The sequence below is a fragment of the Macrobrachium nipponense genome, chromosome 20, assembly GCF_015104395.2.
Source record: "Macrobrachium nipponense isolate FS-2020 chromosome 20, ASM1510439v2, whole genome shotgun sequence".
Classification (NCBI taxonomy): domain Eukaryota; kingdom Metazoa; phylum Arthropoda; class Malacostraca; order Decapoda; family Palaemonidae; genus Macrobrachium; species Macrobrachium nipponense.
Window position 1 is genome coordinate 4083999 of NC_061089.1, and position 13055 is coordinate 4097053.

The following is a 13055-nucleotide window of genomic DNA, read 5'->3' on the forward strand; positions in this document are numbered from 1 at the left end:
CGCTACTTACAGCAATTGCTTTGAACTAATAATATAGTATATATATATATATATATATATATATATATATATATATATATATATATATATATATATATATATATATATATATAATTTATAGATAGATACAATACATACATAGATACATAGATAGACAGATACAAAGTATATATGTATGTATATGTGTTTGTGATTATCGGATATACACTTCCAGGAAGGGAGAGAGAGAGAGAGAGAGAGAGAGAGAGAGAGAGACGATGCAGGATCAGCCCTGAACAGGAAATCGTGAGGAATCCAAATGTGCAAAAGGATTAGAATTCGTGTCATGCTTGGCCCCGACTTCCCGCTTCTATCAACAATCTCTCTCTCTCTCTCTCTCTCTCTTCTCTCTCTCTCTCTCTCTCATAGGAACTACTCCAAATAGAGTGAAAACTAAAATAAACCTCGACGCACTCTACTCAAGGGAGGAGGGCCAGGATCAAGTGGGAGTGGAAGAAGTGGCAGGGGGAAGGGAGCGGGCCCCCTCTGCCAGAGGGGGAGGGGGCCCCTCTCGCATTACTTGAGTTAGACTGATACTAATGGGAGAAGTGTCCTCAACTATTGCATTTGCCCAATTTCCGGGCAGCTCGTTAGGCAGGGCTGGAACTCAACAAGGGGCGTGTCCCAATGCGTGCCTGAGGCACCTGCCACTGGCTTGGGACCTGGCTTCGACCTCCGCCACAGTCTTTCTTTCGGCTCTTTCTCTCCCGAAAAAGAAGGACGTGTTTTGAGGACTTCCTTCAGGTCACGGTCAGTCCTCGGAGGATGCTGTAGTATAAGTTTGTTTCAAAAAGGATACCAAATTAATATCAAAATTTCTCTCTCTCTCTCTTTCTCTCTCGGCGTAGGAAAATGGTCTATGTTTTGGTTTCTGCACCAAATTATGGCTGGCGTTCGAGAATAAGTGATCGAAGCATCTTTATTTAGATTCAATGTGCATTGTCAGGACCAATACTACGCCACTTCGTGGGATGTCATTCGCAACGACTGATCTTGAAGGAAATGAAGAAGAACCTTTGTCACAGAGGTTATCCAACGGTTAAACCAAACTTCTGTTCCCTTTTATGAATGAACTTCTCCAAGAAGCTTCTGGCTAAAAGCTCTGGCCATCGGTCTAATTGGTTTAAGCATCTTATTCTTATCAATGACTCTGCTAATTGAGCACACAGCTCCGCACTCTGCCTGGCCATATTACCGAGAATTTAATTAGGCTGACTTTATTCGCTCACTTTCCTCGTTTTGCCTTTGCGCGGAGAAGGGAATGAGCGGCTGCTCCTCCTTCACGGGGTTCAGGGATTCTTCCTCCAGGGAAGTGATTGCTCTCTCGAAGATCACATCTACTACTTGCTTCTTTTCACTCAGTGCTTCCTGCCTGCCGAGTTGACAGCAAGACATCATTTATACAACTGGTTACTTTGCTTTGACGAAGGAACGCTAAAAAGGAATTGCTGTAACTTTTACCGATATCTTCACTCTCTCTGATTTTGCGTTGTAAGTTTGTTGATCAACGACAAAATATATAAGACGCTAAATCTTCTTAAAGGATTATTCCAGTCGTACTCCTTTGATTATAAAGGTAACTGAAATATAATGTAGAGCTATCGTGGGAAAAATTATAATTCATTACACAATCATCACGAATAACAGAAAGCATGGCAATTTCGGTGAGATGCATGCTCTGATATGCAACGGTAGCGAAGAATGTTATTTTATATAAAAAAACAATTAATCAACTTATTCTGTAAAGTATATGAACAAAATGCACTATATATGTATATGCATGATATTATATATACATGTAACACACACACACACACACACACACACACACACATATATATATATATATATATATATATATATATATATATATATATATATATATATATATATAATATATATATATATATATATATATATATATATATACATACATATATATATATATATATATATATATATAAAAATCATTACTGTAGCATCTGAATAGTCTCAGTTCAAATTAACTAAGGCTAAACGAAACTCATGGTCTATCAAAAAATACAAGTTTTATTCCCAAACTTAACATGACAAAAAAATTTAATTAAAGAAGTTAAGGCCATGACTGTCCTTACCTCTAGCAAATGAGTAAATGGAAAATTGAATCTTTCATTATATTTATATATCTCAATAAAATGTGAGCGTCTGCCATGACCGAAGTCATAGCTATCTATCAAAATAAAATTCTCTTATCACGTGACCTGAACCAAGTTCATCTGAGGAAAAACAAAGGTCACTTCTTTTAGGAATAATAATAAAAAAACTGCATAAGTGGTAAAAAAAAAAGCATAAAATGTCAGTGCACAGAATCTATGATAAGCTTCAGATAGTGCATATGGGAAATGTTCGATAAGACATGTTCAGTGGAGATGATAAAGTGTTTCATTACTCAAACACCAAGATTTCTTATTTTTACCGGCAAATCTCTCGCCTTAACAGGCAGGACTTCTCAATAATAGATTTTACTTCCAGAATAATCTACCTTTGCCGGGCACCCATCATTATTACCCTCTAATGACCCCTTTGTTCTAGAACATTCTTTTGCCACTCCCTTGTGACGTAGAAATCACATGACACGATCCAAGGTCAGTTTGCGTGTCCACGGAGAGCCAACCCAGATTATCTTCTCTTTTTCCTGCATTTGTCCTTGGTTCTTCGCGAGGTCTCTCGTTTACAAAACATCTCGGTATGTGCTGACCCCTTTTTTTTATCACTCCCGGAGGTTGCTTAAATACACCAACGCTATCGGAGCATTCCATCAGCTCGCAGTGACATGCTTTCAGTGTCCTATAATATATACTAATGTGCCCTCCTATAGCAGCCTGGTCAGCATATATATATTATATATATAATATCATATATTTAGTAATTATTATATATATTATTATATAATATATATACATAATGAGACTGAATCAAAATGCCTCAGAAAATTGCTGTCCTTGCCATAGACTTAAAGCCTTGAAATTCGACTTTGGAAGTCTCCTAATCTTATCATAAAGACGAGTATCATTGGTGCTGGAGAAAGGAAGAAAGGATTATAGGATGAAGTAATATAAATCAAGGAGTTTTAACTGATGAAAATAATAGTAGAATTATTTTACATATTTTTTCTTCATATTTGCCAGAAATGAATATTTCTATCTTTATCAGATTAAAATGTTGTGTTCAAGAATATCAGAACTCGACTGAACCAACGACCCTCATACTGGAATCTTAATTAAGATTTCCATTCTGAGAAGAGAAGGAGGAGGAGGAAGCCCCTGCAGTTATACGGATAAAGTGTTTATACAGAGTGGAGAATGATGTACTACAATGGAATAGAGGGACCAGGCACAAAGAAAGTCTTCGATCACGAGGAAAAGAAAATGTAACCTCGGTTTTGAAGTTACCAAAATTCCTTTGTCTAGCTATAAACTGACATCAAGATAACATTTCCTAAATGGCTGTCGGTGCCTCGCTATTATGGAATGGAATAACGTGAAAACATAATAAAGGTTGACTAGGGTGCAATTTCTGATGGTCATTGTTCCTAGTTTCGAAACAGATCATTGAACCTGTAAGGTGAACCTGCTTAGGAAAGGAGAGAGAGAACGAAATGTAGTGATGGTGAGTCTGATGCCGCCGGGTACGTGTGCTACTACATCTAACATCACCTGCAGCCATCTCGTCGATGTCAAGAATACGGAACAGAAAAACGAACTGCAGAGATATCTAACATCTGGGAGGGGGGAGGGAGGAGGACAGCCCCGAGGTTGAGACACCGGACACCACCACCACCACCAGAGGGAGCAAAGAACCCGCGCGCTCCAAAGGCCTCTCCTGATTCCTATCGCCAAGAAGAGGGTAGCGAGAAGGAGGCGCCTTCACAAAGAAGGCGATTAAAATTTCCGCCTCCGCATTCCTTGGCCTGGCCTTTCAGGGCCTTTTCTATCTGGACAGGCAGACTTTCACCTTTCAGCCGCGCGTCCTGCTGGCTCACAAACAAGTTCACAAACGTGAATAACAGAAAATGAATAAGGGGGGAAATATGAAATTTATGAAAGGAATATTTTAAAAAAGCTAACAATGAAAGGTGATAATGGCACTAATAAGGATGAATCCCCTCATTACTGATATTTTCTCTTTTTTTGGCTACCACTTGTTAAATAAATGTAATGCCATTCCAAGTTAATTTTAGCCGTATTATTATCATTATTACTATTACCATTACTGATAATTATTAATGGACCTTCAACAAGCCAGTGATATATATTACAAAATGTATATATTGGACGCAAAACATAAGTCAATTTTTCAGTACCTACTGAATACAAATACACAATAAATGTTATGTTTTTGTTTTTCATTGTTAATGAAAATTAACGTACCACACTTAATAAGCTCTCTCTCTCTCTCTCTCTCTCTCTCTCTCTCTCTCTCTCTCTCTCTCTCTCTCTCTCGTTTACATAAACATAATGGTTTGACTTATTTGAGGCTATTACTAATGAAAGTTTTCTTCCAATTCTCAAAAATATAAATTAACAATTAAAGAGGGAAGCTTTAACTAAATTTCTGTTTCATTTTTTACCGTTTACATAAAACAGTTTTTGTTGCACGAGTGCTCTCTGAACGTTAGTTAAAATTAATAGCTGGATGAATGTAGTTGTTTCTTATAACTGTATACACCTCGAATGAACCGCAGATTTGGGCTAAAACCAAGATCTTCCATCACAAGGCCTTCTAAGGCAAAAGTTGCCTAGTTGTAGAAAATATTTAGGTTTCCGTAAAAGAAAACTACTGAGATGGCTGTCCGCACTTTTTCTGTTCGCCCTTCAGATCTTAAAATCTACAGATACTAGAGGGCTGCAAATTGCTATGTTGATCATCCATTCCCCAATCATCAAACATACCAAATTGCAGACCTCTAGCCTCAGTAGTTTTTATCTTATCTAATCGTGCGTCTAGCGAGGATAGAGGATAGGCCACCACAGGGTCGTGGCTGAAAGGTTCATGAGCCGCGGCTCATAAAAAAAACCCGATTGCGGCGAGGATACTTCGACAGGTTTTTTACTCGTTATTGTTGTAGCTGTGATACTGTTCATGCTACATTTTCAAATATTTTCAAGAAACAATTTTTAATAAAGGACACCTAAACATTTTGGTCGTCCAAGTTTCATACTCTCTAACATATGTGGTTTTCCAGAAAACAATGAATCGAAATGAAATACAGATATCTATCAATTCCGCTCATTCGTTAACCAAAGTGCATTACCTTTATTTGCAAAAATAACAAAACGAAGCAGACTGGCGATAACGGAATGTATTCGAAGTTGTTAACTGGGCCAACGCCGTATCTTTTATTGATTTTGAAGAAGTTTGGCAAGCAGCTTACCAAGGTAGCAGGTTTTTATTTGTAGAATATACTGCTGAACGTAACCTGGTTTAGTATAATGTATAACGGCGTAATAATGTCGGATTAGAAATAAATGATGCTGTTTTAAGGGTTTCCAATAATACCGCCATGAACATCTCGTGAACACAATTCCCGAAGACATTTCTTGAACACACGAATGTTACTCTCTCTCTCTCTCTCTCTCTCTCTCTCTCTCTCTCTCTCTTTGTTTATTGGTTATTTCATTCAGCAACCCTAAATCGGTTGTTTGCTTTAATTTCGTGGAACAATTAAACCAACATAATTAGTGTGTGTACAACATCTGTAACATAAAATTATTTATTAGTATGTACTGGGGTATAAAGAGAAAAAGAATTTAATTATTTTTCCACAATGAAATATTAGGATTTACCTTTTAAAACGAATTAATTTGTTTGAGTTAACACTTAAAGTTGATTTTCTCTTTCTTACACCGTATGACTTCACAATTTACCGTACGCTTTGGCACTCATTGAAAACTGTCAAAAAATAGTATAAAAGACCCTATCTTCATATGTGCTGCACACCAGTATTCATATCTACACACGCATATATATATATATATACTATATATATATATATATATATATATAAGATGATAGACTATATATATATATCTATTATATATTTGTATAGATATATATTATATATACTAATATATTAATCTTGTAATATATATATCTAAATATAATATATATAATATACATTTCTGTCTATGTATGAGTGGTGGTACGTGTATGTGTATGTATGCGTATGTATGTGCGTGTGTGTTTGTGTATGGTAGAAAGTATGGCAACTAGACAATCATGGTGGCTCATAAATAGTGTGGATATGTGCTTGATATTACATCCTTTATTCTGGAATTTTAAAATCCACGGAGGAAAATCTTCTGGCCTTATTAAGTTTAGTAAATTTAGTAACAAAAGGAAAAAGAGGGTGTAGTAAATATATATATATATATATATATATATATATATATATATATATATATATATATATGTGTGTGTGTGTGTGTGTGTGTGTGTGTGTGTGTGTGTGTGTGTGGGTGCCTGTCTTTGTGTGCGGTGTTTATATACGAGTATTTGTCCCCGCTCGTATATTTGCTTATTAACTCTAAAATTATAAATTTTGTATAAGGGATGTATTTGTGTATGCACATATTTTTGTTTATTTTGAATTCTCCCCAATTCATTGTGTGCTTAGTATAATTTTCACTGACCAATTGTCCCTCGACAAATTTACTGTCTAACGGAAATACTGATGTATGAATTTTGAGGGACAGTTCAACGCCGAGACACGTTCGTTAAGTACACGTTTCTGAAGGCGAATATATTATCCATCAATTGGTAACCACGCATCATACAAATGCAGATGACCGAATCAATTTTTCCGTACATTTTGCAAGCCAGATTTCAGATATAAAATTAAGTTAATCAGTCATAAATGATTAAACATATAATGAAGGAAATGTTAGTTTGGAACATGTTACTACACCTAAACCGCTAAATGACTTACTAAATTGCGCCATTGTTAGAAATAACCGGAAAATCCTTTTTGATGTAACCCCGGTAGCTGATATAACAGGAAATTTCATCGTGGATTTTTATGCACATCTGGGCACATATAAATGAATGCCATGATGCTATACTAAAAAACGGCAATATAGGAGGATCATTTTCCTAATTACATTGAGAAATAGAGAGTAAAAGAAAATTTGTCAATAACATTCGGAATAACGAGGCTCGCTTTCAGTGTTCACAACTCGCAGAGCAAATAGTCCGAGATAATGCCATTTCCATCGATAGAAAAGTAGTTCTTTCGATAAGTGTGCTCAGTGTTCAGTGCTCGTGTGGATCCAGGTAAGAAAAATCATGCCTAATTTCTTTTGACACTTAAGAATTCATTGCTTGTAACTATTCCCGTTGTAGATTATATTATTATTATTATTATTATTATTATTATTATTATTATTATATTATTATTATTATTATTATTATTATTATTATTAAAAATATACAATTATATATTAAAATATATTTCTATGTGAAAAACACTGATGAACACCCGTCCAGGTGTTCGAAATTCTTGTTTTTACCTAGAAATATATTTTAATATATAATTGTGGATTTTTTAACAATTTGTTTTCACGAGACTGTGAATTTCTTAACATTATTATTATTATTATTATTATGAAGGAGGCCTTCTCTGAGGGCAGTAGCATTGAATACAATAGCGGTTTCAACGGCATTTAATTTATATAGAATCTTCTCAATTCTTTTTATTATCTTTTTCTCGTCAGCATGTAGCTGGTGTTAATATTAAGTTTCCTAAGGACATGTAAAGATTTTCATTTGTCTTAGGTTTATTCCTCTAACGTGTCGACAGCGCACAGGCAGTCATCTATGACAAGCGCCTGCAGCAGAAGTATTACCGCTAATAACTCCGGCCAGACTACGCAGATCTGAACGCCTCAGGGAGAGATTTCGTTACTATCCAACGACCAATTAAAATCCCTGCCCACCGACCCGCCCACTGATTGTACACGACCTTGCATGCTATAAATACTTGTAAAACGTATCTTAATTCACTTTACTGTAAACTCTCATAGATGACTGCCTGTGCGCTGTCGACACGTTAGAGGAATAAACCTAAGACAAATGAAAATCTTTACATGTCCTTAGGAAACTTAATACACCAGCTACATGCTGATGAGAAAAAGATAATAAGAAGAATTGAGAAGATTCTATATAAATTAAATGCCGTTGAAACAGCTATTGTATATTATTAGTTATTATTTATTATTAATTATTATTATTATTATTATTGATTATTATTATATTATTAAATTAATTATTATTATTATTATTATTATTGTTATTGTATTATTATTGTATTATTATTATTGATTATTAGTTATTATTGTATTTATTATTATTATTATTATGTCTTGAGATCAGCTCTTGTTATTTCAGTAATATTACATTAAACTATAAAATTCTTCACAGTAGCCATGATGGCTAGCATTGCCAATAAAATGACAACGAACAAAACAGGACGGTCAAGGAATCGCCCATTTATGTAAATGGAAATCAGAAAAGACATCGAAACTCTATGGTCTTTATTCCAAACATTTCACTAAGAATTTATTCAGGTTTTTTGGTCACCACGAGGTATTCATTCGGGCTTTGAATTATCGACACTCGTAAATGCTACGATTTGACAGCGCGGTCGTTGTTCATTTTTTTTCTGAGTTCGGCATCAGAAAATTCAGGGCGTCAGAAGTGATTCCGCGTTTGATGAATATGATGCTTGCTGCTTCGTTTAATGCGATTAAAGTTTTTGGCCAGGTAACCAGTTTTTCCTGTTATGTCAATTTGTGTTTTTACAGCACGAATATTCTAATAAGTCGATTTGCAATCAGTTGATATTTAGGTTACATTACTGACCCTCGGGTGCACGCTAAAAGGAATATTATTATTCATGCAACTGCCATTCGACGATGTGCAGATGTTTTCAGTCTCCTTTTATCTATTGCTTGTGTGTGTGTGTGTGTGTGTGTGTGTGTTTTTACTCTCCATTTAATAACGTATTACTTTCTTAACCTATAGTGTTTTTCACTATAAATTCTATTTTCCTCTCAGTTTTAGTGGTTTATTGTGCCGATGAGTTGTCCATACTTTTCTCTGAGTCATACTACGGCTCAAACAACTGTGAACGGAACTAGAAATATATACAAGTTTGTACTGAATCATTTTTACAGAAGTTCAAAGATCATTAACGAAGACAATGTGTAACTGGAGAAAGATCTAATTCCAAAATTATACTGAGGAATTGTCAGATAATCTATTTCCCGATATGTTTTACTTACCTTCATAGTTTCAAGGTTCGGAAAATTGGTAGCTTTATTTATGTTCCTTTAGTGCGAATATATTCGATGAAAATGAGTTTGAGAGGAAGCACAATCAGGGGGTTTTCAAGAAATGCGAGAGTATCGGTTTTCCCCCTCATAAATATCTATACCTATCGGTGAAGTCCACAGTTGCAAAAAAATACAAGAACAATGACAACGGCGTTAACTTAACAATGAAAGGATTTTATATTCCAGACTTTTGTAAACGAACTACTCAAGGAGAGAATTCTGAAAAATAACGTCTAATCTTAAAACAACGGATGTTAGTAATGATGCATTTTATGGTAGACATAATGACAATAATAAGAGGAAATTGTGATGGCCTCATTCAAGCACTTTTTCCTGGAAGTTTGTTTGGAAGCAACTGGCGTCATCATTTTCTAAGCGCTCACCCCCTCCATAATATTAATTCTCAGTTCATATTAATAAATCACTTTCTGTTATTCGTGCATAGTTACTTAAGGTAGGGAGGCAAGTTGATGATATTTTGGCATCATGAACAGGACTGGTTACCTTTTAGGTTGATATGTCTTGAATATATGATATGTTCCAGCCGTCCATTATATTCTGTCCATCCATTTATCCACCCATATGTCTATCTATTTATATCATGTAGTTATCAGGGAACAAGTCATATAAGAAGTATTCGCCGAACGCTTGATTTTGACGAGAGGAAAGAATCGGTGAGAAGGAAGAGGAAAAGAGCGGCGCAAGGCAGGTCTTCCAGCGCAGCCAACAGAGAATAAAAAGGAGAAAGACACAATGGAAGGAAAAATGTAGAGGCGAATCGCTGCAATCTATGGAGTGGAGGCAATTTTGGAGAAACAAAGAGAGGAATAATATATTCGAGAGGAAGTGAATTCTAGTGGACGTAAGCCAGAGAATAGGAAACACTAATATGAGATAAAAGGGAATAAGGATTACTGGGATGAGAGGGAGAGGGAGAGAGAGAGAGAGAGAGAGAGAGAGAGAGAGAGAGAGAGAGAGAGAGAGAGTAGGAGGGAGAGGTTCGTCGTTGAAGGGAAGGCCTGACTGATGTCATTTTTCGAAAAATAGAACAAATTTACTGATGATACGATGGGCGGAATTTCCAGGGCTGATAAAGGGTTTGTAAATAGCATATTTTACTCGAAGGGGAAAGGGAACAGATTCGCTCTAATAGAGATAATCGCTTTGGAATTTATCGTGGTGATGCTGATCACGATGACAATAATGATGATGAGGATATTGGCATAGGCAAAGAAGATTCATTCAGTGGGTAAAATATGATCAAAAGATGGTGGTATGCTGGCGGCTGCTTTTGTGTGTTGTTGGTGGCCGGTCATAACGACGACAGAGCCTCTGGAAATTCTGGTGCGCAGGATAATGATCGAACTCTCAGCTGTGCTACGTTCATGGCATTATCCTGCCAATATTTATGGTGAGGAATAAATGTTAGCGAGAAGCTACGGCTCTGATGAGCGTGTTAGCCGTGATAATTCCATTGTTGGTGGACATAAAGGAAGAGGAACAGTGAAAAGAAGAGAAGAGACGGAGTGAAAGCGGAAGAAAAAGATAAATGGAGCGTGGTTGAGAAGGGATAATAGATAAAGTGGCTGTGGTGGGGAAAAAAGGAAGGACAGTCTGAAATAGTTTAAGAAATGTTGCTGTAGATCAAATTCCTTTGAAGAGTTGATTTGGAAATGCCTTTCCCGAGGCACAACTGATTCCCATTTTGTTTCTCTCCAGTTTGAAGAAGCAACTTTTCAGTGTATTCCACGACAGCCCCTGATTCCTGGCTTATAACTGAGCGCAAGGTTTTGCTTAGGTGAGTTTCTGATTCAGGGGAATTTCTCCTTGTATAATGCTACACGTTATCATATCAATTGCTGCCATTATTATCATCTACTCAATTTATAACACACTCAACCTCCTTTCAAGCACCTGCTATGTTATTCTAGGTTAGAGTTCTACTTCATCCTGTGGTCATTTATTATTAATTGACGTTGACACGAATACAAGGATTTCGCTCGAGTTTAACATGAAAGATGCACTGCATATTATCAGTCCACCGAGAGGAAAGTCCAGTTGGATGTTACGTGACAAAAACTCTTTAAAGAGGGATATAAAAGCGTGAATGATTAGCTGTATATCCTTCAGCTATTCTTTGCGATGTGGCAATAAACACTGGCTATCGCATTATAATCAGATGCGAGGTTACGTGGATATAATAATACTTGAACTTTGTCTTCGTCACGACATTTAAAACCCGATGAAGGTGCGTTCTCTTCATTCAGAAACGTTTTGGAATACCATTGACCTCGAGAAGCAAAACGCTCTGCTCATAACTGATCGTACCTGAATTGTACAACCGTTTCTTTTTGCCTTCTCCCACAAATCGATTGAATAGACTTCCACACATTCAAGTCATTGTTGAAGTGAATCTTTACAATACATGATCAACGTTCGTTCAAGAACTGATCTTACTCATTCTCAAGAAGGAGATTTTGTTAAAATTCCAGCAAAAAGCGAATAATACAAACTATAGATTTCACCTGAGCAACATGTGTCAGGTAGCAACTTTCTTTCCATCCTGTTCCATAGACTCGTGAATGAAGGTGAACATACGTACGTTTTGCGTAGTTTTTGATGGTTTTGAAGACTGGCTGTTTCTAATGTGGACAGAAGAGCGATATTAGCATGACGTTAAACTAGGTAGTTCACATTAACTAAAATGGACTACATCTTCATCGAATTTCTTATCCAATGATATGAAAAAAGAACATTTTTTTCAGTAATCTTTATCAGATCTAATGCATATTTGATCATTTATCCAATTCTGACGAATCCCGAAGAGCAAGATCGGAAACAAACTCCACGTGAATCTAGATGAATTTACACTAACCTGTTACCAGTGTTTCTTAACCTTTCTCAACCTATGCACCCCTTTCAAATCAGCAGTCAGTTTTGTGCTAGCTAACTGTGCTACCCAGTTGGCAACATGCTGGTCTCGTAATTCTCGGGCCAGCGTTCGCTTCCTCGTCAAGGAGCGAATTGAGACTGTCTGTCAGTAGTTACTACTAGTTACTGCCCTGGGTGACGCCATGGTAAGGGGTTGGGGTTGCCTGGTTGTTACGTCCGCCCAAGAGGCAATAGCCTGATGGAAAAAATATTAAAATACAAGTTAATACGATGTATATTAATAACCTAATTAGGTGTAGGTTTATCTATACGTCGGAGCACTGCTGTAATAAAAATAATAATTATATTTTTTTTCTATCACAGTCATCCTATTCGACTGGGTGGTTTTTATAGTCTGGGGTTCCGAGTTGCATCCGGCCTCGTTAGGAGCCCATCACTTTTCTCACATGTGCGTTGTTTCTAGGATCACACTCTTCTGCATAAGTCCTTGAGCTACTTCGGCACCTAGTTTTTCCAGGTTCCTTCTCAGGAATCTTGGGATCGAGCCTAGTGTTCCTATGATTATGGGTACAATTTCCACTGACTTATCCCATATCCTTCTTATTTCTATTTTCAGGTCTTGATACGTATCAATCTTTTCTCTTTCTTTTTCTTCTATTCTGGTGTCACATGGTATTGCGACATCAATGAGTGATACTTTCTTCTTGATTCTGTCAATCAACGTTACGTCTGGTCTATCTGTTCTGATACCAT